Consider the following 27002-nt stretch of genomic DNA (forward strand, 5'->3'; position numbering starts at 1 on the left):
TCTGATGTTTTAGAAGCCCAATTTCTGGTACTTAGTTATAGCAGCCCTACAAAACTAATGTACCCTCTATTTTGAAAATATTTTCTAGCCAGAGAAATGTGGCCTGATTATAATATTGAGCACCTGGGTCACAGGTATATCATATATATTTTTCTAGTTTACAACTGAATGAAATGGTGCCAGCCATTGTGAGCATCCATGGTATTCAACTATTTCTGAAGGAAGGAGCACAGTACAGTGAGGTTCATACATGTTTCTTTTTATAACACATTCTGCCTGCACACCTACTGACTGTGATGCACAAACCCTTCATTGCTGCATGGAGACATTTTTATTCATCTCTTGTTGACTTCCGGTCCATTTTTTTCTCTGTCTAATTTCTCCCACATTCTGAAAATTACTACTTTTCTCCCTTCTAAGTAAACTCTCTCCAGATGACCTGCCCTCCTACACATTTATGAAATGGAGGTTCATCAAGTGAAATCTGTTCAACTTCTCTCTGTCATCTCCCAGGGAGTGTGAAATCAACGTTGCACCTCCTCCCACTTCTTTGTGCAAATCTTTGTCTTTGAAGACAAAATTGTTTTAGGTCAAGTAGGCCCATCTGGAAAGAAAATGTCAGGTAGTGGGAAAAAAACAATTTTAGTATGCTTCCTGGCCATTTGGGACCTGTTTGTTTGTTTGTTTCATCCATAAAAGAAGGGTATGGAGTTGGATACTCTGGAGATTCCTTCCCTAATCATCTGGACCCAATTTTAAGAGATTGTCTTTGGTGATGGATAAGTCACAGGAAAGGCTATGTGTTATGGTTTAGATATTAGGTGTCCCCCAAAAGCTCATGTGTGAGACAATGCAAGAAGGATTAGAGGAGAGATGATTGGGTTATGAAAGTCTTAACCCAATCAGTGAATCCACTCCCTGATTGTATTAACTGAGTAGTGACTGTAGGTAGGTATGGTGTCCTGGAGGAGGTGGGTCATTATGGGGCATGTCTTTGGGGATATATTTGGTATCTGGGAATGGAGTCTCTCTCTGCTGTTTGATCATCATATGAGCTGTTTCCCTATGCCATACTCATCCACCATGATGTCCTGCCTCACCTCCAGCCCTTAAGAATGGAGCCAGCTGCCCATGGACTGAGACCTCTGAAACTGTGAGCCCTCACATAAACTTTTCCTCCTCTTGAATTGTGTTTGTCAGATCTTTTAGTCACAGCAGTGAAAGAGCTGACTACAACACTATGTTCAAAGAGATGTGTCCAAGAGAGCTGGGCAAGCCACAGGCCCTCTCTTTCCAACACCCATGCCTCACCTGCTGGTGGGTAGCAGTGAAAGGGACGAGGGGGGCACCAGAAACCTTTGGAAAGTCAGACCACATGATGAAGGTGAAGAGGTACATTATGTGACACAGAAGAACTTGGGGACACAATGACAGTCATTTTCATCCTCACGCTCTAGTCCTGCTGTTTTTCATGGGAATATTACATGAGCACAAATATGAGTCACATACATGAAAAGCAACAGATGAATCCATGTCAATGATGTGTTTTTATGTAACTTAATCTACCCCCAATATTATTATTATACATACAATAATGCAAAATTAACACAGAGAACAAGCCTGCAAGTTATTAACAAGGCTCTTTTGTGTATCTGTAGTGTTTTATGACTTGTCAGGTCTCTGTTGCAAAGCCTTATCTAATTCCCACAGTGATGCTGTGTGGTTTTCAACCTCTGCCCCCACCTACTTCCTAGACACGTTTGACATGTCAACATGACCCAAGCTAAAATGATACTTCTTCCTTTGTATACTTCTTTTTCTTTCTGATTATTGATCTTAAAGAAGTTGCCTCGTCATTGGTACATGAGCTTACCAGCGAGACACCCTGGACCCCTACCTCACTTTATACCACCCCTCCTCTCTAAGCCCCGTATCTAATTATTTACCAAGTCCTACTGATTTTATTTTACAAATACACCAGAATTCTAGATGTTTCTTCTCTTTCTTTTTAAATATCTCATCTTGCCAGGCTCAGTGGTGCACATCTGTAATCCCAGCAGTTTAGGAGGCTGAGGCAAGAGGATTGCAGATTTAAAGCCAGCCTCAGCAACTTAGTGAGGCCCTAAGCAACTCAGTGAGTCTTTGTCTGTAGATAAAAAATTTAAAAAGAGCCAGGGATGTGACTTGATGGTTAAGCACCCTGGGTGTAGTCCCCAGTACCCCCCACCATCTCATCTTGATGTTTAAGGACACATAATTTCATGCCTAATGTATTGTCACATTCTTGTAAGTGGTCTCTTGTCTCCATGCTAGCCCCCCAACTCTATACTCCATAATTGGCTTTCTAAAACACAAATCTGATTGTGACACTTTGCTGATGAAATTTTAATGACTTCATGTTGCCTAGGCCAGTGCTTCTCTGAGTTTAGTGTGAATTCAAAATAATCTGGGCATCTTGTTCAAGTACATTTATGATTCAATAAGTTTGGGGCCCCTGAATGCATCTTGAGTGGGAGATGACAATGCTGCTTACCTATGGACCAAACTTTGAGTAGAAGTATCTGAGAGGTTCGAAGATGAATTTCTTAGAATGCCTTCACAAGGCATTTCTCCTGCTCTTAGCCTTAAAACCTACGTCCTTCATCTCCAACCACGCCAAGCTGCTTATCTACTAAGTAGACTTCCCAGTCTTGGGATAGTCATTTGTTTTTGAAAGTGAAAATAAATTCACCTAAGCTGAAGCCTCAAATTTTAAAAATACCAGGAACATTTTTGTTTATCCTCAATTCCCTGCCAGCAAAAGATACTGGGGACAAAACATCAAGGTCTGGCCTCAGTATCCATTCTGCCCTCTTGTGGCTTGTTTCCAAGTGAATTCAGGGACAAATTTCAGTCTTTGCAGATGTTCATGTCTGTTGATTACTTACTGTGTCACAGCATTGCCATTTTCTCTTTTTAAAACATTTTTATTTGTTCCTTTTTAGTTACACATGACAATAGAATGTATTTTAACATAGCAAATGGACATGGAGTATAACTTCCCATTCTTGGGGTTGTACTTGATGTGGTGTGACACTGGTCATGTATTCATATATGGACATAGGAAAGTTATGTGTGATTCATTCCACTGTCTTTCCTATTCCAATCCCCTCCTTCCCTTCATTCCCCTTTGTCTAATCCAGTGGGCATTGCCATTTCCAAGTCTCTCTCTTTTTTTTTTTTTCTCCTTGTAGTTGTTGGTATTTATTTTCAGAGGTCAGGTACTCAACTACATTATGATTAAATAAGTTGACTCTGAGCATTATTAAAAACCTCATTTGGTTGTCAAAATCAGAGCCCAGCCTGAGTAAACCATGACAGCTGCTGAGGTCAAGGTTAAACACTCAGCCCAAGCGAAAGATAGGTGCAGGAGGATTCCCAACAGTAGGAACTGGTACTTGAACTTCCTCCCTCTTTCTCTCCCTGTCTCTCATGGAGAAGGAGGGCTATTTTTACCAGTTCCAATATGAAAAACTCAGGGAAGAACTTATGAGTAATCTACTCTAGACCAATCATGCAGGCAATGAAGGACCCTGGCTGCTTCACTATGGCCATTTGGAGAGGAGGGGACAGTGGCATGGTGGCCAGGAGGAGGCAGGGCGCTGAGCACCCAATACGGTAAACATTTATTCACCACATCTGGAGAGTCAACTACAGTGTTTCTAGGTTTCCACATACATTAATATTTGGGATTCATGAAAAAGAAATTAAAATTCTTGAGACTTTCCAAAATTACAAGTCATTCTTAAAACATTTCCAACATTCTTCATATTCTTGAAACTTAATATTATGATTGTCTAGAAATATTTATTAAGTATTAATATTAATTAAGTGTTAAAAAAGAAAAAAAGAAATATATAAGCAAGGGCAAATGAATACAGGGTAAATGTATCATAGCAAAACTTTGATTAATTATAACCTTTCTAACTACAAACCTTAATTACCTAGAGATTAAAAAAAAAAGAATATATATATATATATAAAATTGACAAAAAGTCTATTCAGAATCTAACATTCTATCTGCCTTCCTAAATTGCATCCAAAATAGTATATGGTGAAAAATATGTTCAGAATGAACAATTTTAAATGCTGAAATGACTCAAATATGACTAAAATGAGCCTATTTTTTAGACTTTTTAGTAAGGTAAGAAAATGAAAAAAGATAATTCAAGTAAGAATTGAAACCAAATGAAAGCTTTATAGCCAGAAGTGTTGAATAAAATAGAACAATTCAATTTCTTCCTTCCTTCCTTCCTTCCTTCCTTCCTTCCTTCCTTCCTTCCTTCCTTCCTTCCTTCCTTCCCTTTCTTTCTTTTTTCCTGTACTTGGGATTGAACCCAGGGGCACTTTATCACTGAGCCACATCCCCAGATCTTCTTATTTTTATTTTGAGACAAGTTCTTATTAAATTGCTTAGGTCCTCACTAATTTGCTGAAACTAGCATTGAAATCATGGTCCTCCTGCCTCAGCCTCCTAAATTGCTGGGATCACAGGCAGGCACCTCCACAGCCTGCTAAATTTCTTCACATTCTGGTTCACTGAGGCTTCTTTATACCTGAGTTCCCATGTGGAACTTGGAATGATCATATCTTAGGAGCTTGTAAGCCTTGTGGATTTGCGGTGAGTTATGGGGATTACCAATATCAGATTTATAGACCTGCTGAACCATCCCTCTGAAACCCAGCCTTCCAATGGATACAGCTCTCAACTAAGCTTCTCAGGGGCTTGGAAAATTTCCATTTGAACCAAGCTGTTAGTGGTAAATGGAGTGCTTTGGGAAATTTCCGTGTTGTGGGGCGGGGGGATCTGATATCTAATTTCTTCTACTGCGTCCTCTAGGGTACTCTCAAGTACAGTTTAGGGTTATTTGAGCCTTCTCCTTGGACTTATCTCCCCAGGCTGTCTGTCTCAGCTCCAAAGCTGCCTTGGCAGGTGGTTGGTTTCACAGGCTTAAGGTTGCAACAGCAAGGGAATAGCCCATTCCAGAGCTGCCCAAAACTCAGATGGTCACCAAGAGAGAAGCACACCCAGCCTTCCTCTGCTCAGCACTGCAGTGCACCTACTGCCAACAAGGAAGACCACAGCAGTCAGGCAGCTCACATGCCATCAACAAGAAACCTTTGGAAAGTGCTAGAAGTCTGGAATAATCTTCATTCCCAACTCAGATTTAAACCAGAAACCCAGAGAAACTCGAGTGATTTTCAACTTTCCAACTCCTTTCACATAGAAACCAATATTTTAAAAAGTTAAAAAGCAAATGTAGACAAATAAAATAATCACCCAGGTAATTACTACTGGGAGAGGGAAGGGAGGGAGAATGGGAGAGAGAGAAGGCAGGGAGAAAGAAAAGAGGGAAGATATAAAGGAAGAAAGGTAGGGTGAAAGAGGAAGGAAGGAATTTATTTCCCAGACCACAAGTACAAAACTAACTATGGAAGGGATAAAATATAAAAATAATAAAGCAGCCCTTGTGCAGAGTGGGGAACAAGGCCTCTCCACCAGGAAACCAGTTCAGGAACATCCTTCACTGATATTTAAAACTTACCATTAAATCATAAGATTATTACTATCATCAACATAATTTTAAAAATGATGATGGCAGTGAAGCAACTATTTTAGGCAAGTCACAGAACAACACTGCTTTCATTTCCCACTATGGCTGATGTTCATATAATGCTGGTGTGGAGGCTGAGGCAGGAGGATCCTTTGAGCTCAGGAGTTCAAGGTTAGCCTGTATAACACAATGAGATCCTGTCTCAGGGGGAAAAAAAGTCTGGAGTCTGAGGGTGTAGAATGTGTGCACCACAAAAGAAATCTCACTCTAATATTGTATTATATAATATTAATATAATGTATTATGTTATATTAATTATTTTATATTGAGATTATATAGCTGATGCAGGATTTTTGCCATGTGGGCAGATTGTCCACAGATGGCATGTTTCTGAAGAAGAAAAAAAGAATGAAGTTAAGCTGAGCATCTGTTTTCAACTGAAGACATTCTTTTGTCTTTTATATGCAAACTGAGTTATCCTGTCTGGATGATCCAGTATTTGACTCAAAATCCATCTTGTTTCTTCCACCCAGGTAATTACTACTGGTGCACCAACCATATCCTCTTATATTCCCTAATTTCTGGGCACCCAACCAGTAACCAGTTGTGGCTTTTCCCCTGTAGTTTTCTCTGGACCCCAGGGTCTACCTGATCTATGCATGTGGCAGAACAGAAATGCCTAGGAGATAAACAACTCCCGAGACCCACCTCAACAAGATGAGGATGATGGTGGGAAAATGCCCCTTCTGTGAAATGTGTTCTACATAGTTAATCAGATTTGCCCAGAGGAACTGGCTACCAGTTTTCCACCTGCTGAGATTATCTGCTAAATAGACTCTTGAATCACATGCAGGAAAACCCAGGCTAAGACAAGCACCAAAGGCCCAATTTTATTTCCTAACCTTCCTCTTTCATATCTCACACTACTTGCAATTCCCAACTCCAATCACCTTGATCTACAAGTGTCAGAAGAACTTTAGCCTAAGGTGGAAATGGGGCACTTAATTGTCATATTCTCTCTCCTGGCTGGTACTCACTCCAGCCCTTTCTGTATCCTATTGCACAGCTCCATTCCTCCCTCACCCTGACCCAGCTCTTTCCCTGCCACATGCAAACCCCCGTTCCTCCTCCTAATGTTAACCATTGCTAATTTATATTCTAAAATACAATAAAGCCACATCGGTAAAATAACAGATGGAAAAGATAGGTACATATCAGCTTCCTGCACGCAACCTTTCCCAATTCATCAAGACTAGAATTTCTAAGGAACATCTGGAAATCCAGACATTTCCTTTGATTGTTGCAGTTAGGATAAAAGTAAGCAGAACAAATCTCTGATTCTACACCCACCACCCACTCTTCCCCCACTCCAAGATATTAAATTGTTTTAAATAGTTTGAAAGTACCATTGCTTTAGCTCTTACGATATATTGCTTCTGTTATTGCTTTCTATTTATACCTTCAGACCAACAGTTCTTGGAACTGTTCATGCATAAATCCTAAGCCAACTGCAACAATTCTGAACAAAACTGACAGTCCTCTCTGGATTCTCTTATTAGGAAAGTCTTTAAGGCAAAGATCTGGGTAAGAAGAATGTATTATTCATTTCTGAGCAGATACTCTATGATATATACCAGGAAGAGCTATTTTTCCCTTTGATTTAACCTATATCTTCACTGATGATCATCTTTAAACGTTTTCTTCAGTGGGCCAGGGTTTTGTTCTGATCTGCATTTACTCTTACCCCATCATGTAAGTCCCCGGTTTGTGTAATCTTGGAGTTTTCCAAGAAATCAAGTCCCCAGAACTACCACCTGCATCACACACCATGGGGCAGGAATTTAAAAAGCAGATTCATTCAGCCACCCTAGGATGACTTAATGCCACATTGGAGAGAGGCCCAGTGATTTATATGTACAGCTAAGAACCACAGGTTTGGGTGTTCAAATACGCAGGAGGGTTTAGATGATAAAGCTCTGACTTAAGTTTTCCTTCTCTTTCCCAGAACTGTATTCATGGCATTGACCTCATTAGTTGGCTGTACAGTGCTAAGCTAATAAACTGTTATCCTGATGCCTATTCTGAAAGTGACAAACACTTATGCTAATCCCTTCTGCTGAAAAGTAGAAAATAAAAAAACAAAGAAAAATTTTGTTTCCAAAGAGGAACACGCACCTCCCCCCATTTTGTAATAGAAAAAATATGACATGTGTAATCATAATGCAAGAGGGGCAGAAGCAGGGCTCATATTTTCCCTATTTTGATGGACTTTTCCCTTTGGGATCAAATCTTTTAGGGAAGAAGCTCCAATTTCCTGACTCAGATACTAGAAAAATATCAAAGAGGTTAATTTGCATTGATATTGGGAAAAGAGTGTTCTGGTATTTTTATGTTTTTCTCTTAAAATCAGTGATCATGTGTTTTTGGTGATATCTTCAGTTCAAATCTCCTGTGGTCTTATATAAACATTCTTGGGTTTTTCATCTGTCAAGAGGCTGTTAAGTAAATTCAGTCTCTTTAGAAATAATCATTGTTTCCTGGCCCTGGGTTTGGAAGGATTTCCAAAGAAGATGACAGCAGCTTGAACAGAATCACACTTGGCATTGCTATGATAGGATTTGTTATAGGCATATAGAGTGTGGTTCAGCTCCAGGAGGAGGGGATTTTCTTCTGGAATCCCATAGTGAATGTTTGTGGAGATCAACATACCACTGTAGACAACATCCATGATTCTATGGAGTAAATAAACACCTTTTCCCTGAGTAGTGAACAGGTTAAGGGTTCTGTTGATCTGTGTAAGAACAGAATAATACTAATGTTTTCTTAAAATTCTCAGTTTTCAGAACCATGTGCAAAATACACATCTTTTGATGTAGAGTTTCACATTTGCCTTTGATGAGGGATGGCAGCATGTGACATTTTCACATAAAATGTTTGTGTTGTTCTCTGGCTGTGGCCCCATGTTCCTACACCCATTTGTGCAAATGCTATTGTTTGTGGTTCGGTATTACTGGCCATCGTCTGTCCGTTCTGGTTTCCCAGGAGTGGAACTTAGTATGGGCATTAATTAACGGGAATGTGACTGCTGAAGGGGCCATGGGCTCTCTGGTCCTTTGGATGGTTTTTCAATCTCCACTGACTTTTGAGCCTGATAATATGTAGATCCCAGTCCTATAGCTCTTCCTCTCTAATCCTCACCGAGATTTTACCAGGTTGAACATTCTGAAACTACTGCTTTGCCACTTCACAAGCTCAATACCAATGAATCATACTTTGCAAAGCATTCCTGTTTATGAGACATTGAACCAACAAACAAAAATTGAATTTTTTCTACATTTTAAATGATCTGAACCTTTGTTATTCTACTCCTAATTAGTGTCCATTGTGTTTCAAAACTGATTTTTTTGTGTTTATTAATAGCAAAATTATTGAATGAAACCATAGAAACCTCTAGGGGAGGAACAGTTCCATTTCTTTAAAAAAAAAAAAAAAACAAGTAATTCGCTTATTTTATTTTCCAGTGAAATTTAAAAACTTTGGTTTAAAGATGATCACTTAGTAACTAATTTTATTTAATATTTTTTTCTTTTATTTAGCATTTTAGGCTCTTTGAACTGTCACCTCTACGTATAGTTGGCCAACTCCTTGTAAAGGATTATTTGGATCAATTTGCTTTTTAATGTTTGTTACTGATCGTATACAGGTTTTACTTTTTGTTTTTCTTAATAGATGAATTTCTGAAATGTCACATTAAAATCCCATATTTGAAAAGCTGTTCCCATTTCTTTACCACTGATATCATGATTGAACTGAGTTTTCTTTTTTGACTAAGTTTTCTAAAATGTTGACTTTTAGGTTTCTCCTTTAAATTATCCTAAACTCAGTGCCCGATCCCAGCTTAATTTGATAATCTGTAAGTCCTTGCCACTTAAGATATCATCTATAGGCCCGCAAGGTCGAGGAGCTTATTAGAAATGCTGAGTCTCAGGCCTCAGCCAGACTCGCTGACTCAGTATCTGCATTAACAAGATTTCCTAGGTGACTCTTGTGTTCAAATATGAGAAGCTCTATTTTTGCCTAATTCATTTCCAAAATTATAACCTTATAGTATTTCCAAATTCAAGGTTTAGTAATTCAGTTTTATACATAAATGTATAGTATATGTTACATATTAAAATATATAAGTATATTTTAAAATATAAGTATAAAAAGATGCCATAATAACCTGAAGAGGCTGGATCTTTTAGGGAGAGGGCACCCTGATGACAGGTACTGCTAAGCATCCTCCTAGCATCTCCGAAGGTGTCAAGGGCTTTTGTGTTCACATGGCATACTCCTGGCACTGTACCATAACTGAAGGGGCCCTTAGCACACATGTGTGGTGAGGAAGCTCAAGAGAGACTCACAGGTAAACACAAAATAGAATATGCTCTTGACACTAGAGTGAGGTTGATTCTGTGGGTGGAAGGTGGGGCACAGGACAGTACGGGAAGCCTTCCCGGGGAAGGTGACTTGATTTTCAGCACTTTGCATCATGGGCAAGTTGGAGGATGTCCCAGGTGACAGTCAGGAAGGCAGCGAGACCTATAGCATCTCTAAGGAAATTCACATGGCTTGGTTTTGCTGCACATGACGTATGTGTAAGCATGGGGGAGAGGAGGTGGGAGTGGACACATGGAAGTGAGGAGAGATGCAGCTGAATCACAGATAGATACATACCGCCTAATGTGCTAAGCAGTGTGGCTTTTGTCAGAGGGGGCCTGAGGAATCGTCGATATTTGGATGCTGTGTGGAGAATGGACTGGAGGCAGGTAGGGCGAGAGGAGAGTCAGGGAGGCCAGTGTAGAGGCAGCTGCAGTGGCCCAGGGAAAGATGATGAAGTGGAAGCATGAAGTGGAAGGAGTAGAGATGGACAACACCCAATAGAATCCAAAAATGAAGAGGAGGAATTATTTTCCTGATCGAATAAGCTGACCCTTCTGCCACCAGCCTTTCTTTCAAACCCTGAGACCATGTTTCTTTGCTGAGTCTTTGCTTATGGAGACATTTACAGATCTTGAACTGTTTTCCATAACATAGTCATGGTGGTGCAGGCCTGTCCTCTCAGTGGCTCAGGAGGCTGAGGCAGGAGGATTGTGAGTTCAAAGCTATCCTCAGCAAAAGCAAGGCACTAAGCAACTCAGTGAGACCCTGTCTCTAGGTTCTAAATGTAAAAATAGGGCTGGGATGTGGCTCAGTGGTCAATGCCCCTGAGTTTAATCCCTGGTGCTTTACCAAACAAACAAAACCCCAAAACCTCAGGGGGAAAGGGAACAAAAAGTTTAGGTGTACATAAATATGCCAGGTAGACCACAAACACTGGTCCATTTGGCTTTTACAATCCTGCAAGATAAGTATTATAACCTTATCTTATAGATAAGAAGAATAAGGCCCTGAATGTTAAGGGTCTCACTTTATGATTACTAGCTACTAGGAATATAATTGGAATTTGCACAGAGATCTGTACCACACATTCAATTACCTATTCTACAAGGATGGTTAGAGTAGCTCAACATACTTCTCCGTAGTTTGTTGAATCTACGGGGGTGGCAATAATGACTTCTCTGTCTATGTATCTTGACTATTTGACACATTCCCCAGAACTAGAGGATAAATGCAGAAGGTGTCACCAAGTCTAAATTCTCTAAAAGAAAGTACCCCAGAGGAAGCACTTTGTTTGTACACAGTTCTCCCGAGCTTGGCCATATGTTTTTTTTTTTTTTTTTTTTTGCATCCCACAGACAGTTAGAAACAGCAAGTTAAGAATGATTGGGAAGCAAGCGAGATCTAATAGCTGACAAGTTGACATCAAGAAAAATGTCAGAAAATGCAAAGAAGCCATAGATATGAAAAGTCAAGAAGCCTAGGTAAAAATTTTTGTCACCAATATAGAGCCAATTAAAGTTCTGTGGGCTTTAATAAGCCCTGAGATCATAACTGCATGACAGTACACATTTTAGACCCTTAGAGTTGATGTCAACCTTATTGCCTACCCAAGGGAAAAAGCCTCCATGTAACATCTTGGGCTAAAGGGTCATTTTGCCTCTATTTGGTCCTCACTGAAGTAGGGAATGAGTCAGTTTGTGAGACAATGTACTTCTCTTTTCTGATGGAAATCATTAGCAATTATAGAAGATTTTTATATTCTGCTAACTAAAATCTCCCTCTTCATAAGAGCTGCCAGTTGAATAGTATTCAGTGATTTTTTTTTTACATGATAATCATTCAAATATGGAGAGCCCAGGTTACTGGTATGGAATGGTAATCAGAAACTCAATGATAGTCTTTAAAGACTATATCTTCCTTCTCTTTTCATCTCCTACTTCTTTCAAAACTGCTGAGAGGTGTTGCTCTACCCCCTTCTAGGCAAGCCCATGGCATTTCTGCTCAATCTTAGGAAATAAAATACTCGGTATCATTTTAAGTTGTAAACACAGAAATAATCCAGTGTTTTCATGTATCCCATCCAATTATTAATTTTTCAGTTTTCCCCAGAATAAGTCATCTCTGTCTTCCCCCTTTCTCTACCCCACCCCTCCTCCATCATATTCTCTTCCCGCCTGCCTCTGGCCTTTGGGGGTGAGGGTGTGGCAGGCTCCTCTGCCTTTATCAGTTCTAGTCTCTTGTCTCCATCTCCTCAGCACCATTGCTACTATTTCAAAACACAGAGATCTCAACAGGATATAGAGCAAAGAAAGAGGAACCAGAGAGTTCCTACTTGACTAATTCTACCCTACACTGGTTCTTCAGTTTCCAAGTTTAATGTCCACATGAGTTATGTGGAATTCTTCTTCACGTGAAGATTTTGGTTTGGGTAGGTCTGGGGAGGTGTCTGAGATTCTGAATTTCTAGTACACTCTCAGATTATGCAGCTGGTGCTTACTCAAGGCTCATGTTATGAGTAACGAGGGTTTAGAGATTCCCTTGGGGGCCTGTCCACAGCAGTCCTTTTAATGCAGACACAACCTCTCCATCAACAAATGACCTTTCAATGATAGCCTGAGGGAGTACAAGTACACATCACTATCTCTTACTGATGGGGACCTTCACCCTGGCAAGCCACCCACTGGTAAGAATATCATTTGACACCACCTGAGGTTCAGTTTCTATGACTAACATATGTGGTCCTTGGGATTCCCTACTTTTGACCTTTGTTTGGACACAAGTACTAGTACTTCCTTGATAGCTATTTGCTACACAGCCCCAGAGCACTGTAATTATCCAAGGGGTGAATCAAGCCCCAGTCCCTAGTCCTCTCGATGCAGGGAATTCATATTGATAAGTTCTCCCAACACACTGAAGAACATGCACTAGGTTTGGGATAGGAATTAATAGTTTGAAATTGAACACAACTTTCTCTAAAGAGAAATGTGCATTTAGACACAACTTAGATTCAAAGCTTCCCAGTTTCTCTTTCCTTATCCAACAATCTAGCTCTTTTAAATGTTCAGTTTAGAAAAAGGTCCACATATCCTATAACCAGTTCTAGATATTTTCTTTAATTTTTTTTTTCCTTGGGGACTGCTCTCAGCTAACATTGGTATCTCACACATTTTCTTTGTGACAACCTTCCAGTTACTACCTAGTATACTTTCTTAATCACTCTATATGGAGACTGACCAACTCAGAGTGTATTGGGGAGATGCGTTTCTTGCTCTACTTGTTTGACTTCCATTAATGTTGCTGGCAGTTGAGTGTATAAGGAAGAGATATGAGGAAAATGGCGAGTCAATGAAAATCAAAGAAATTAAGATGAAGGGTTAAAGCCATGGAGATGGGGAGGATGACTTCCATGTGTATTTGAAGCATCAGCAAGACTCCTATGTGGAAAATGTCCAGCCAGTGGGGAGCAAATTGGAGATCTAAACATTCTAGAAATTAAACCTATATATAGAGAGAGATTCAGAGTCATCCTTATAAAGATGATATTGAGTCTCCATAAGTGGGGGATATATGCAGGTTGAGCTGTGGGGCAGAGGGTAACCAGTTCAGGCTGAAGGGTGATGAGTGTTCTTCCAGATTCCAAGAGAAGGCAGAATGTTCTTCTGAACTGGAGAGTTACCTGTGTGATTCAGTGTGTGTCTACCATTGGCCTGTCATGTTGTCTCAAGTTTCCACCAGCTTCATTTATTAGAGTTCTCCCAAGGAGAAGTGTGCATGATGCCATCTGAGAGGGGGGTCAAATGTTAGTGGTCTGATGTCTCATAAAACACATGTGTCTGTTAATAACTCATTGCCACCCACTCTCTCCCAAGCCTGAATCTTATAAGAATGGGGTATGGGGCTTTGGTGTCTATGAGGAATTAGAAGGGAGGTCTGGATCAGTTGGAAGAAAACAGGTTTGAGGAACCAGGGATTAGGCGGGCCACAGTGGGGGGCTATTTGCAAAATAAGATAGGGAGAGTCTAGAGTTTATTGCTTCAGGGAAATTGTATTTATACAAAATGAATTTATTATATGTTAATATAATAATAATCACTATATTAATAATCCTCATTTTTCCAATGATTTTATTAAAAAATTATGTATTCCAGTTAAAATCACATTAGGTTTACCCTTTTCCTCTTTCTTTTGAAAATTGGATCATATTATGTTGCATGTTATTATATATTTACTATCCACAGTCAATGGTGTGGAAATAGTTTTACAATAAATCATGAAGGAATGATGCAAAAGCAGCTTGTTTTCAAGAACAGCCACAAATCTTTTTGTATTTTACTATTTCAGAAATGTGCTCTTTTACTTAATGATGGCATGAAACATTTAAACTTCAAAACAGAAATACTAGTTGTAAGTTTTTATTATTGTTTTAATTTGGACAAAGATACATGAGATAACCTGTTTAATCCAATTGCATAACTAAAGACAGATTCCAGTATACTATTACCCTTTTTGATTAAATGTTCTTAAGCTGTCATCTTAATGATATAAGCAGACTAGTGATATGTGGATATCTTTAAACTAGATAAAGTAATCAGTTCTGGAAAAGCTTTGTCCAGACCTGTTACATCTTTTAAGTAGAACGAGTTCAGTAGCATAATTTCTGGTGAAAACTTTTTTTTTTAATTACACAAGCTCCATAAATTGATAAGGTTTTCTACCTTTGACATTTTCTGAAGATGAAAAGCTAGAAATCAAAATTCTCAAGATTCTTTGGAAGGGTGTGGGATGCACAAAAACTTACACTGCAAACTTGGCTTTAAATAGCCAAGTTTCTGTTTTTTCATATTCACTATGATTTTCAGTGTAAATGTCTTAGATACTGTTTCTTTTCTATACGTTATTTGGCAGATGATTTTCTAATAGAGCTTAAATATAGTTTCTAATGTAGTATCTTATTTAAGAAACAGAAATTTCTACGACATAGGTCACATGAGTCTCGTGTTACAGATGCAACAAACAATAGCCAGAGAGTTCAAAGTAATTTTATGATGTTCACATGGTGAGGAAAAAATATGTTCTCCTAAGACCCAGGAGTACTTAAGATCCAAATTTTGTCACTTACTAATTGTTGGAAAGTTGGTGGTCCATATTTAATAAAATGGAACGCCTCAGTGTTAGTCATGTTAGGTAAGAATATTTATTGGTACTTATGCCTATTGGTTGTCCCTTCTATACAAATGGAAAGCTGCCCATGGTCCCTAGAATATGTGCTGCAATGGCTGGGGTTGTAGCTCAGTGGCAGAGCATTTACCTAGCATGTGTGAGTTTAATTCTTGGCATCGCCCAAAAATAAACAAATAAAATAAAGGTGATGATGGAATTGGGTGCAGTTGTCTTTGCAGTGTCTACCCATCTATTATGAGAGTCCTCTCTGAGAAATTGCTTCTAGATTAATCACTTTTAGATTATGAGAGTCCTCTCTGAAAAATCACTTCTGGATTAGTTCTTTCCAGAACTAATATTAGAGCTGTTTAATTATCAGACTCCAGTGCGAGCGTGCACGTGCGCACACACACACTCACACACACACACACATTAAGGGGAAAATTTAGGGTTTATATTATTTTTAGAATCACACATTTACCTCTGGTGATTCCATTTCCCAAATATATTTCAAATCCTTCTCTATTTCCACAGCTACCTTCCTAGTCCCACTCACCATCATCTCCCTCCTGAGTCAATGGCATCCTCCCTGTTCTCTTTCCCTCTAGATTTCCTCCACTCTCTGCAATCTGTTCTTCTAAGTGCAGCTAGAATGTTCTTAGATTGCAAAGCTTACTATGTCACTTCTATAACTAAAATCCTCTGTTGGCTGCCCACTTAGGTCCTGCCAGATTTGATCCACTGTTCTAACTCTCTAATTTGCCTCATCTTGAGCTTTCTTTACTGTGTGTGTATGTGTGTGTGTGTGTGTGTGTGTGTGTGTGTTTACCTAAGCTTTGGTGACTTTTTATGTTCTCTCTCTCTCTCTCTCTCTTTTTTTTTAACTAAGCTACACTCAGCTTCAGGACCTTGGGGTGTGCCATAGTCACATATAGAATACCTCTTCTCCATCTTTACCTGGCCAAGGACTTTTCAGAACACAGCCCAAATGTTACTTTTCTAGGGCAGCTACCCAAGATTCCCAGAGTAGGACACGTGCTCCTGTTATTCACTCCTACAGCAACCTCTTTTGTAGCATTCCTCATAACCACAGGATAAAATAACTCTTTGCTATTGTTTATTAAGTGTGTCTCCTGTACTTAGTTGTTAGCTTCCTGAGAATTGTATCTTGGATCTTTCTTATTTACCAGTATTTTTCCACCTCCATGGCATGATACTTGAGCTTTATAAGCACACAGTAATTTATTTTAGAAAAACACTTTTGCTATGTTTAAAAGGTTGAGCTTGTGATTCTTTGATATATAAGATAATAATGGAACTAAGGGTGTACATAGGAATGGAAGGAATTGAATGAAGGCAGAAAAATAGCAGACAAAGCTCTTCATGTAAGATGAGGTAGCATAAAACACCAAAATGTAGTATCAGGTAGGGGCTAAGAGGAATAAGGTACCTGAAAAAAGACATAAGGAAGAAAGATGTTTTCTGAGAAGAAGTACGTTAAATAGACCACAGGTCAGGGATAAGTCTGCAAGTTCAGGCTGGAAGAGGTTTCTGAGAAAATTTAGTCATTTTCACCTCTTTTCCTTACTTCCTATTCATGTAAGCATCATGATAGTAGGATCATTTTATAAGCACTGGAACAAAGGTCAAGGCATGGGCAATGATCATAGGAGAACCAAGGTTTTGATTAGGTAATATGCTCGTAACAGTTTTAGTAAGTAAATGTGGGGATGCTATGGAACGTGTATCATAATAGTTTTTAAATCAAATCCATTCGCTAAGAAAGTTGTAAGATAATTGCCAAGTGCTTTGTGATAATGAAAGACCATATAAACACAGACTTACCCTAGCATCTGACATTATAAAATAATTTGTTTTAGGGGATTCAACCTTTGGCATTTATTTCCCTTGAGTGGTGAGAATACATTATAACTCTTAGTATCTCTTTACTTGAATTCAGTGGTTCTCTATGTGTTTATACTGACGGATAGTAGAAGATGAATATTGCTAGTAATAACTTCATTTTTGCTTTTGCATTTCATTTTAAAATTTTCAAGATTAAAAAAATCTCAGCATTTTAAAATCACATCTGCTGTGCAGGGTAAGAGTAATCTTTAAGCCTTAGGCTTTGCTCTCGAAATTAGACCTTTGCAAAAGAATATGTAAAACTCAATGTTGCTGAAGACAACGATAGTGCTTTTGTTTTTTGACAAGAGTGTTAACAAGGAAGAGATATTAGTTTGTTTAAAATGAAGGAGGGAGAAAAAAGAGAAGGAGGAAAAGGGGAAATAGGAAGAGAAGAAAAGAAGAGAAGAAGAGAGGACAAAGTCTTCTAAAACCTGATACTCTCCATGAATGGTGGACATGTAACTAGAGTTGAGCACAGATTTCTAACAGGCTTGATTTAATTTTAATTTCTTTCTGTAATTAGAAAAAGAGCATCTTCATGGAAACTCAGAGTCTAGTTCTTTTGTGTAACCTCTTCAGAAGTCTCACCTTGGAGAACTGGAGATATCTAAGGTTCAGAGAAACCTTAAACCCAGGCTGACTTTCTGGCTATGAGTTACACTAAAAGCCCATGGAGAACCCAACGCCAGTGGAAAAGGGGAAGACATATCCAACTTTGAATTGACGTCTAATGTGGGAGCTCCGACTATTTTCAGCATAGTTCACAAAATCAGAAGTCCACCTACACTCAAGCTGTATGATAATTTAAATTGACCATCCTGGTACATCAAGAGAATCCCAAATTTAGTAAAGGAATATGTCCTCTGACCTCAATGAGAGGGAAGTATCCATAGAAGTTTCCTCCCATCTATTCTCCTTTGATCAGGAATAGGCCAATATTCCAGTTTCCTGCTATCATTTTAGGGAAATGAAACTTGAACCACTAGAAGTGGCCTTACTAGTTATAACCAGTGTCAAATGAAACTGCTATTTGACATAGTCCTACGAGTGGAACATATGAATGGCTGAGCCACTCATAACTCCATTGGTTGCTAGGCCCTAGTAGGTTATGAATTAGCTAATCTGGTTACACTCAATACACGCCCCCCACACACTCACACCCCCACACACACACACACACTTTTTTTTTAATCCTCCTAAAACTCTTACGTTAACAGTGGTTTTGAGAATTGGCCTTTGCTCTTGCTCTGTGCTAGCTGCTTAAGAGTTATGAAGTCTGAGGCATTTAAAAACAATATTGAGGTCAGGCACAGTGGTGCCCAGCTGTAATCCCAGCAGTTTAGGAGGCTGAGGCAGGAGGATCCAAAGTTCAAAGCCAGTCTCAGCAACAGCAAGGCACTAAGCATCTCAGTGAGACCCTGTCTCTAAATAAAATACAAAATAGGGCTGGGGATGTGGCTCAGTAATTGAATGCCCCTGAGTTCAATCCCTGGTTTCTCCCACCAAATAAATACACAAACAAACAAATAAAAACGATATTGATAGTATTCACTTTCGCCAAGCCTGAGTCAATGGTACTAGAATAGGGTGTAGGCATTCCTATTTTTTAAAAAATGGTTCCCAGAGATTGTAATGAGAACCCAATGTTGAGAACCACAGAAAAATGCTTCATTTCATTTAGTCCTCTCAATGACCTTTCATAAGTAGGCCTTGCCATTCTATCTTATATATCAAGACCTGACAGTTTAAGGCTTTGAAGATTTGAACCAATGTCTTTACAAATTTTTAAGACTATGGTTTTCCCATCAATTTATATTTCTTAACACTTCTGGTGAGACGAGGGAATTTCCATGGGAAATATATATATAATTGTTGAAAGAGAAAGTAAAATAAAATTCAATTATAATGGTTGGGCTAAAAATAGAAGATTTATTTAAGGTAACAAAAACAAAAGCAAAAACAACCTTAGCAAATTTGCTGAAGTTCTACAGGTTTGCCATGACATAGAACTTAATGAATTTTCCATGGTTATATAATATCACATTATATAAAGGACTAAAACATCAAGTTCTTCCCATCCTTCCTACTGCCCAATATATGAACTTTAAAAACAGGGCACAGAAATATGACATTTCAGAGGGTTTTTTTTTTTTTCGCATGCACTTTAATGTTACCCAAAATGAGAGTTTTGAATCATTTTTCTCAGACATTCATTCTCTTTGATAAGAATGGACAATTTTACCTGCTACATATCTACCATTGGTATCATTGTTGGATATTTCTTTTGATTCTCTTGGTTCCTCATTGATGTATGGAGTAGATAAGAGAAGGATATTGAACAGGCAAAATATTATCAAGGGTGTCTTATTCCTTCTGCATTCTCAAAACACAGACAATTAGCCAAATATAAACATCTAAATCTGAGCTTTAGGTAAATCAGATTTATCTAAAATCAAGTAGTACTTGCCTTCCCCCTTTGCCATTTTTTTTTTCTTTTCCTGACTTTGGCAGAGCCTCTGGCAGCAGATGTAGTGAGAATGTGTAGGGCCGCCAAGTGTGGAATCAAGTCCTTGGAATTATTGTGGCTGTCACCTCAAATTCCAGATCCAGGAGAATAACTTTATCCACGCATCCAGGAATGATCAAGTTCTTGAGGGGGAGGAATCATCGGTATTGACAAAACTTACAAGCTATCAATTTATATATCACAGTTTGACTTGTGAAATTATAGTGGAAGATTATTGGCTCCAGAAGAGTTTGCTCATTGGGGTCTTATTCTATTTTGTTGCTTGCTTATTATTTCAGTACCAACTTATTGAAAATCTATTTCTTATAAACATTTTTCCCCACTGTGTTGGTCTTTACAGGGTAACTTATTATAAACCAGAAATGTTGATAACTGGTTGCAAAGAATAGAAACTCACTTGGGCTTGCTTGAGTTAAAAGGAGGTTTACATAAAAATAATTGTCACATTCAGAAATAAAGTATAGAAAGAACAATGAGGCCTGGAGAACAGTGGGAAGTTACTCAGTCTCACCAACCACATTTCCAGTGCTTAGTCGTTGCACATGGCCAGTGGCTGCCATATTGGACATTGAAGGTAGAGAACATCTCTATCATCAGGAAACTTCTATTGGACAGAGCTGCTCTAAAATAGTGCTTCTGATAATCTGGGACTCTTCTTAGATTGAGATTCTGACTCAATTTTTTTTCTGGGTTGAGGCCTGGGATTCTGCTATTTTAGGAAACTCCTAGGAGATAGAGATGCTGGTGATTCATGGACCAATTTGAGAAGCAATTCATGGACAATTTGAGAAAAAAGGATATAGGGAACATTATTTTTTAAAAATATTTATTTTTTAGGTATATATGGACACAACACAATGCCTTCATTATTTTTTTTTTTTTTTATGTGGTGCTGAGGATCGAACCTGGGTCCCACCTGTGCTAGGTAAGCGCTCCACTGCTGAGCCACAATCCCAGCCCCTAGGGAACATTATTGTCTATTAATTTGGGCTGGACTATATTTTGGATGGATGGAGTCATATTTTATCTTTAGGAAGTAGGAAGAGGACCTGGAGTAGCTTGGTTGGAATACAGGTTTTAGAGGAGAGGTAAATAAAAATATACTTGGCTACCTAAGCAAGTGAAACCCTACAAGTCAGTCCAAAGAGCACAGGCTTTTTCCTCTAGAGGTGAGAGATATACTAGTACAGGGGTTGGCAAACTTTTGTATAGGATCAGATAATAAATACCTTAGGCTTTGTGGACCCTTTGATCTCTGTTGCAATGACTCAAGTGTGTGCTGTTGCAGCACCAAAGTGGCTACAAATCTGCAAAGAAACAAGCATGGCAGTGTTGCACTTTGAAAAAGCAGGTAGCATGCTGGATGTGGCCCCCATAGGTCATGGTTTCTTAATTTTTGCACTAGTGGACCATAGTGGGTGCAAGAGTTTGGAGTGAAGTTATAGCTTGTCAATTAGAAATTATAATAGCACAGGGCCTTATTATCCTCATTACTAGTTATTAATAATTATATTAACAGGAAATATCCACTATTACTACAACCGGTTTAATTTCAGATTCAAAGCAACAATTTCCTAACACATCCATGATTACCTTTCTGTGATACTGAAGTTGAACTATGATTTGTAGAAATTACAAGGTGCTCCAGAAACACAAATTGAAACAGAGTCAAGACAATTCATTTGAAAGCAAAATCTACTGTCAACTTTTATTATCATGTTAAAGCAGAAAATAATTATCTCAATCCCAGATTGTAGAACTGTCTCATATCATCTGAGGGAAAGAAAGGCCTTGGGATAGTCATTGGTCCAAGGTCTGTGCTTTAATAATCGGCCAATTTGGGATCAAAACAGTGTTCTTATCTCATATACAGCATAGAGTTCTGTGTCATTGCCTCTTCAGGGTAGACAAAGTTTTAATCAAACACTATTCAAGTTCAGGGTGTTCCTTGTCCATAAGACTCTGACTGCATTTGAAATGGTGCTGAACTGTAGCTGTAAACACCATCAGAAATTACAGACACTCATGGACATTTCATAAATAATTTTCTTGTTTTCCTAGACTTTTGGGAGAAAGATCTAGACAATCAACATCTCTCTATAGTGCTATCCAAGAAATTTAAAATCAAGTGTTTAATCATTCTGCAAGAATTTCTATGACAAGGGAAAAAAAAGAAGAAAAGCTAATTTCATTTATGATTTTTTTTCTTTTAAGAATAAAACATTCCTCACTACAGTTTTGTTGGGGGAAGCTCTGACAGAGATGTTAGGGGATCTTAGTTATAGAAAGGTCTGTTGAGGCTTCTGATAACTTAATTTTCTGAGATTGGAATTCCAGATTACACTTGTCCTCCCCCTCCAAAACCTCTGCCTGATTCTCCAGAATCTCTTAATTGTAAACACATTGTCTTCCCAAAGTCTTGGCTCTTTTCATACTGCCTCGCTGGCCATAATTCAGCTGAGTCCTAGGTCACCCTAAGCTGGTCATTTCGGTAGGACCATGACACCACTGGAGTGAGAGCTAAAGGACACGGCCCCGTGACACCTGTGAGACATGGGGACACATAATGGTAATCTTATTTTATGGATGAGGAAACCGAGGCTCAGAGAGTTGTAGCAACATGCCCAGCCTGCCCCCTCACCCCCCGAAGACATCAGACAGCCTCCACCCTCATCTTCCATCTCTATGTCCACGCCAACTCTGGATGCTTCTTAGCATTCTGGCAGGCTTGTCATTTCCCAGATGTCTGGTGGGAACTTGGATGGCAACAGGGATCAGTCATGATGGAGACAGAATGCCTCAACAGCCTCATGTGATGGGAGATTCCAGGGCCCAAGTTCTTCTGACGGAAAGAAATAAAATAATATTCCTTGAACCTTAGATTGTGAACTGATATTTACCTCCTGTACATACAAACAAGAATTTATTACACAAGAACTCTGGTCTACTGCCAGTGGAAATGTCTATTTCAATGAGTGGCACTGTGTAGTCACCCAGTTAACCAAACCAGCCCTAGGGTCAACTTTGACTCTGTACTTGCCCAAATTTATTAAAACTGTCACCTATTTATTTATTTTGATACCAGGATTGAACCCAGGGATGCTTAACTACTGAGCTACATCCCCAGACTTTATTTATTTATTTATTTATTTTATTTTGAGGCAGGGTCTCACTAAATTGCTGAGGCTGGCTTTGAACTTGAGATCCTCCTGCCTCAGCCTCCTGAGCCACTAGGATTACAGGCATGGGCCACTGCTCCTAGCTTCACCTATTTAATTTGAAAACAGTGCTTTATTGTTGATTTTTTAAAAAAATGTGAAAGTCATTAATCCTTACAACAACATGTAATACACTACAAAGATTATGAAGATAAAAATCAAATTTGTGCTCTTTTGTTTGAGTTTCTCCTCCTGACTCTGAGGTAACTAATGTAACATTTCCTGTGTGTCCTCCAAATGCACACATATCCCTCCTTCCTTCTTCCCTTGTTCCCTTTCTCCCTCCTTTCTTCTTTTAAAAATAGGATTATACTATATAGTTTAAAAACCTGTAGCTTCTTATGAAAAAGATTGAGCATATTTTCCTGTTTAGTCACTGTGTGCTTCACATAGCTTTGCTCATTTTGGTATTCTACTTATCAGTGTGAGGTACTTTTTAATGTTAGGGATACTGACTACATAGGTGGGAAATGATTTCTGCCAGTCTAGCATTTGTTTTTAATTTTATTTATGGCACCTTTTCAATACAGGTTTTGATCTTTGTACACTCAGCCAACTTTTCATTTTGTGATGTCTGGGTTTTGTTTTTATACTTAAGAAGACATTACTCACCCACTCTTTAAATTATGTACATAGTTCCCTATATTTTTTTCATGTATTTGTATATTAAATATATTAGATACTTAGGTTACTCATTTTTGTTTTCACATTATGTGAGAAAGAGGTCTCCTTTTTATTTTTATTTTTTTCCAGTTGGATAGACATTTGGGCCAACTGTTGACTAAACGACACCCCCCCTTGCCCTGTGAATTGGAATGGTGGCTTTATAAGATATCAAATTGCCCTGTTTTTTTTTTTTTTTGATGGTGGGGGGAGGCAGGTACTGGGGATTCAACTCAGGGGCACTTGACCAGTGAGCCACATCTCTAAACCTATTTTGTATTTTGCTTAGAGACAGGGTCATACTGAGTTGCTTAGCTCCTTGCTATTGCTGAGGCTGGCTTTGAACTTATGATCCTCCTGCCTCAGCCTCCCAAGCCACTGGGATTAGAGGCATGTGCCACCACACACAGCTGCCCTGTTTTATATGGGATATTTTTGGACTTTATGTTCTACTCATGACTTTATTGGTTCTTTTGGTATATGCCTTCTCTTAGAAGTTTCTGGAACAGACACTTCTACCTGCTGTAATTTATCTATATATCTAGTCCATGGATAAGCTCTTCAGCAAACATGTGTTTTCATTCCTGTCTGGAGCCTGAAGGACTCTCCATATTTTGGAGGATACAAGAGGAACCCTCCAAAGTCTTAAACACAGCCCTTACTTCCCAGTGACTTCTAATAATGCCAACGTTGCATCCCACTGTTCTGAAAAGAGGAGAGAGGAGATTATCTCAGGAAAACAAGCATCAGGGTTCCATCCATTCTCCCAATGTGCAACTCATCAGCCTTTCTCTCTGACTCAACCCAGCCCTTTCCAGATGTCACCAGTCCCAAGTAACATGGCGGCCATCTGCATCCTCCTCCATCCCATAGCTACTCATTTAAGCTTGCGATGATCCAACCATTCACATAAATTAGACACCAGAGAATGTAAGGAGCCCATGAAACTCAAAGTTTTTGCCTTAATACACTCATACATTGTTGACGGGACTGCAAATTGTTGTAACCGCTATGAAAAGCAGGATGAAGATTCCTCAGAAAACTTGGAATGGAATGACACACTCCTAGATTTATACACAAAGGACTTAAAATCAGCATACTATGGTAACACAGCCTCATCAATGTTTATAGCAACTCAATTCACAATAGCTAAGCTATAGAACCAACCTAAGTGCCCTTCAACAGATGAGTGGTACATATAGGTAATGGAATATTACTCAGCCTTAAAGAAGAATGGAATATGGCATTTGCTGGTAAATAGATGGAACTGGAGAATATCAAGCTAAGTGAAATAAGGCAATCCCAAAGAACAAAAAGCTGAATGTTTTCTCTGATATGCAGATGCTAATTCATAATAAGGGGAGGGGAGAATAGAGGTACTTTGGATTAGACAAAGGGGAGTAAAGGGAGGGGAAGGAGTATCAGGGTAGAAAGGATAGCAGAATGAACTGAACATTATTACCCTATGTGCATATATGATTACATGACCTGTGTGACTCTACATCATTACAACCAGAAGAATGAGAAGTTATACACCATTTATGTATGGTGTGTCAAAATGCATTCTACAGTCATGTATAACTAATTAGGAGAAATTTTAAAAAAAAATTAAAATTTGCCTTCCGTATTTTGAAAGTTAAAAGAGGATCCAAAGCCCTATCACTTTTTAAAACAACTTGAATTAATGATAACCCCCTGAGCTATTTTCTAAGTTAAAATAGCAAATAACAACAATAATAATGATAATAACATGTCAAAAGTGAGAAAATTGCTTTGAATTGTTTTAAGTAAGAGAAAAATCCCCAGCCGCTTTCTGTCTTTTCCTCCTGTCAATTTTTTCTCTCACTCTTACCAGGTACCTTAAGTTCCTATGTAAAAATAGATTTTAAATGTGCAGAGATGGCAGCCTCTGAGGCTGCAGTCCCAGAGTAGAAAGCAAACATCTTAAATTACCAACCAGAATAGAAAACAAGAAGCCTGCCCTTGACACTCTTAAATCCTTCTTCAAGGCAGCAGAAATTCTTTCAAGACAGTTTCAAGCCACAGCAGGTGGTAAGGAAGTGGCAGGCTGCTGGCTTCAACAGCTGGCACTTGATCCAGCCTGTGACCACTGTGACCCAGCCCTCACCTAGAGACTTTGGAACCTGAGAATCACCTGTTAAGGTATCTTTTCACCACCTCAGGGCTCTTCCATGTTAGCCACTGTCCCCAAATGATTGAAACGAACATTTCTGGTTACCAAAACCTTTCCAGGTCACATGGAAAAGAGTTTTACCATATATATGTATGCTGGTTCCGAAAAAGACCCACCTCTGTCTCTTCTGAATCATGAGGACTTTTCAAAATTTATTGCCCATGAGGGACAAAAGAGCAAAACAGATGGTGAGATTTCATGCTTTTTCTGGAGACTTAAAAATACCATCAATCATGTACTTAGGAATTGGCAGTAATTGAATTTTTGTTATTCCATAAGTTATACCAGACAGAGTGTTTTATAAGCAAAAGGGCATGGATGAACCACCCGAGGTGGACATCCTTCATGACTTCTGGCTGTCCAGGGCATTGGTAGAACCCAGAAAATCCATCTCAGCTTCCTCTGTTGCCGGTAGACTTGGGACCAGGTTCCACTAGGCAGGCGCAACCACTATGATACCTTGGTTTGGGAGGTGCCATATGGATTCCACAAGGGTGGCAGTAGAAGCTTCCAGCATTCAGGGTAACAATTGCAAGCCTGAGTTTCTGTCCCAGGAGAAGCATCGATGGATGGCAGGGCCACTGTCCTCCTTTCCCTTACCCGGCCAGCTCTGCTGCAAGGTGTAGGACGACAAGCTTGGATATGACTTTCCATTCTCCCTGCAATTCTGTGAGAGGCCCAACATTATTTTCATAAACACTTTTTCTGCTTTATAAACCAGAAGAAGTTCCTGTTACTTGCCAGTAAGAATCCAAACTGAAATAACAACTGTGGTTTTTATTCACGTACATTGAAAGTGAACAAATACTTTGACTTATCTGATCTAGTTAAAGCCATGGATAAATTTTAACCAGACCAAAGAGGTACAAGATGCTCTTTGAGGGGAGATTTGAGGGGAGACAGATATCTGAACTCCCAGAGATCTTCTCTTGGCCCTTGAAAACAACTCACAGAGCTGAACAGTGGAGCAACTGATTGATCTGGGTCCAGAGTCCTCAAAACGTCACTGAAATGGAACAATTATTCTCAAAACATCTTGTGTGCCCCAAATCTGGAGAATTAATTGGTGAGCTAAGTAGATAATTTCTTTGGGTATTTGAACCATTTCCCGTTGCCTTTCATTAAACCATACTTGCCCTATTCAAACAATCATGCATTAATTATGTTTGATGTTGTTTCTTCTATATTAGATTGAAAAGCCTATTTCAAGGCTCTGAAGAATGTGGATGGGATAGATGCTTCTCATCTTATAAGATGTTTGGGGAAAACGTACTGAGGGCTGGATATTTATCTTTCCTCAGTTAAAAAAAAAA

Source organism: Marmota flaviventris, chromosome 1 (assembly GCF_047511675.1).
Source record: "Marmota flaviventris isolate mMarFla1 chromosome 1, mMarFla1.hap1, whole genome shotgun sequence".
Lineage (NCBI taxonomy): Eukaryota > Metazoa > Chordata > Mammalia > Rodentia > Sciuridae > Marmota > Marmota flaviventris.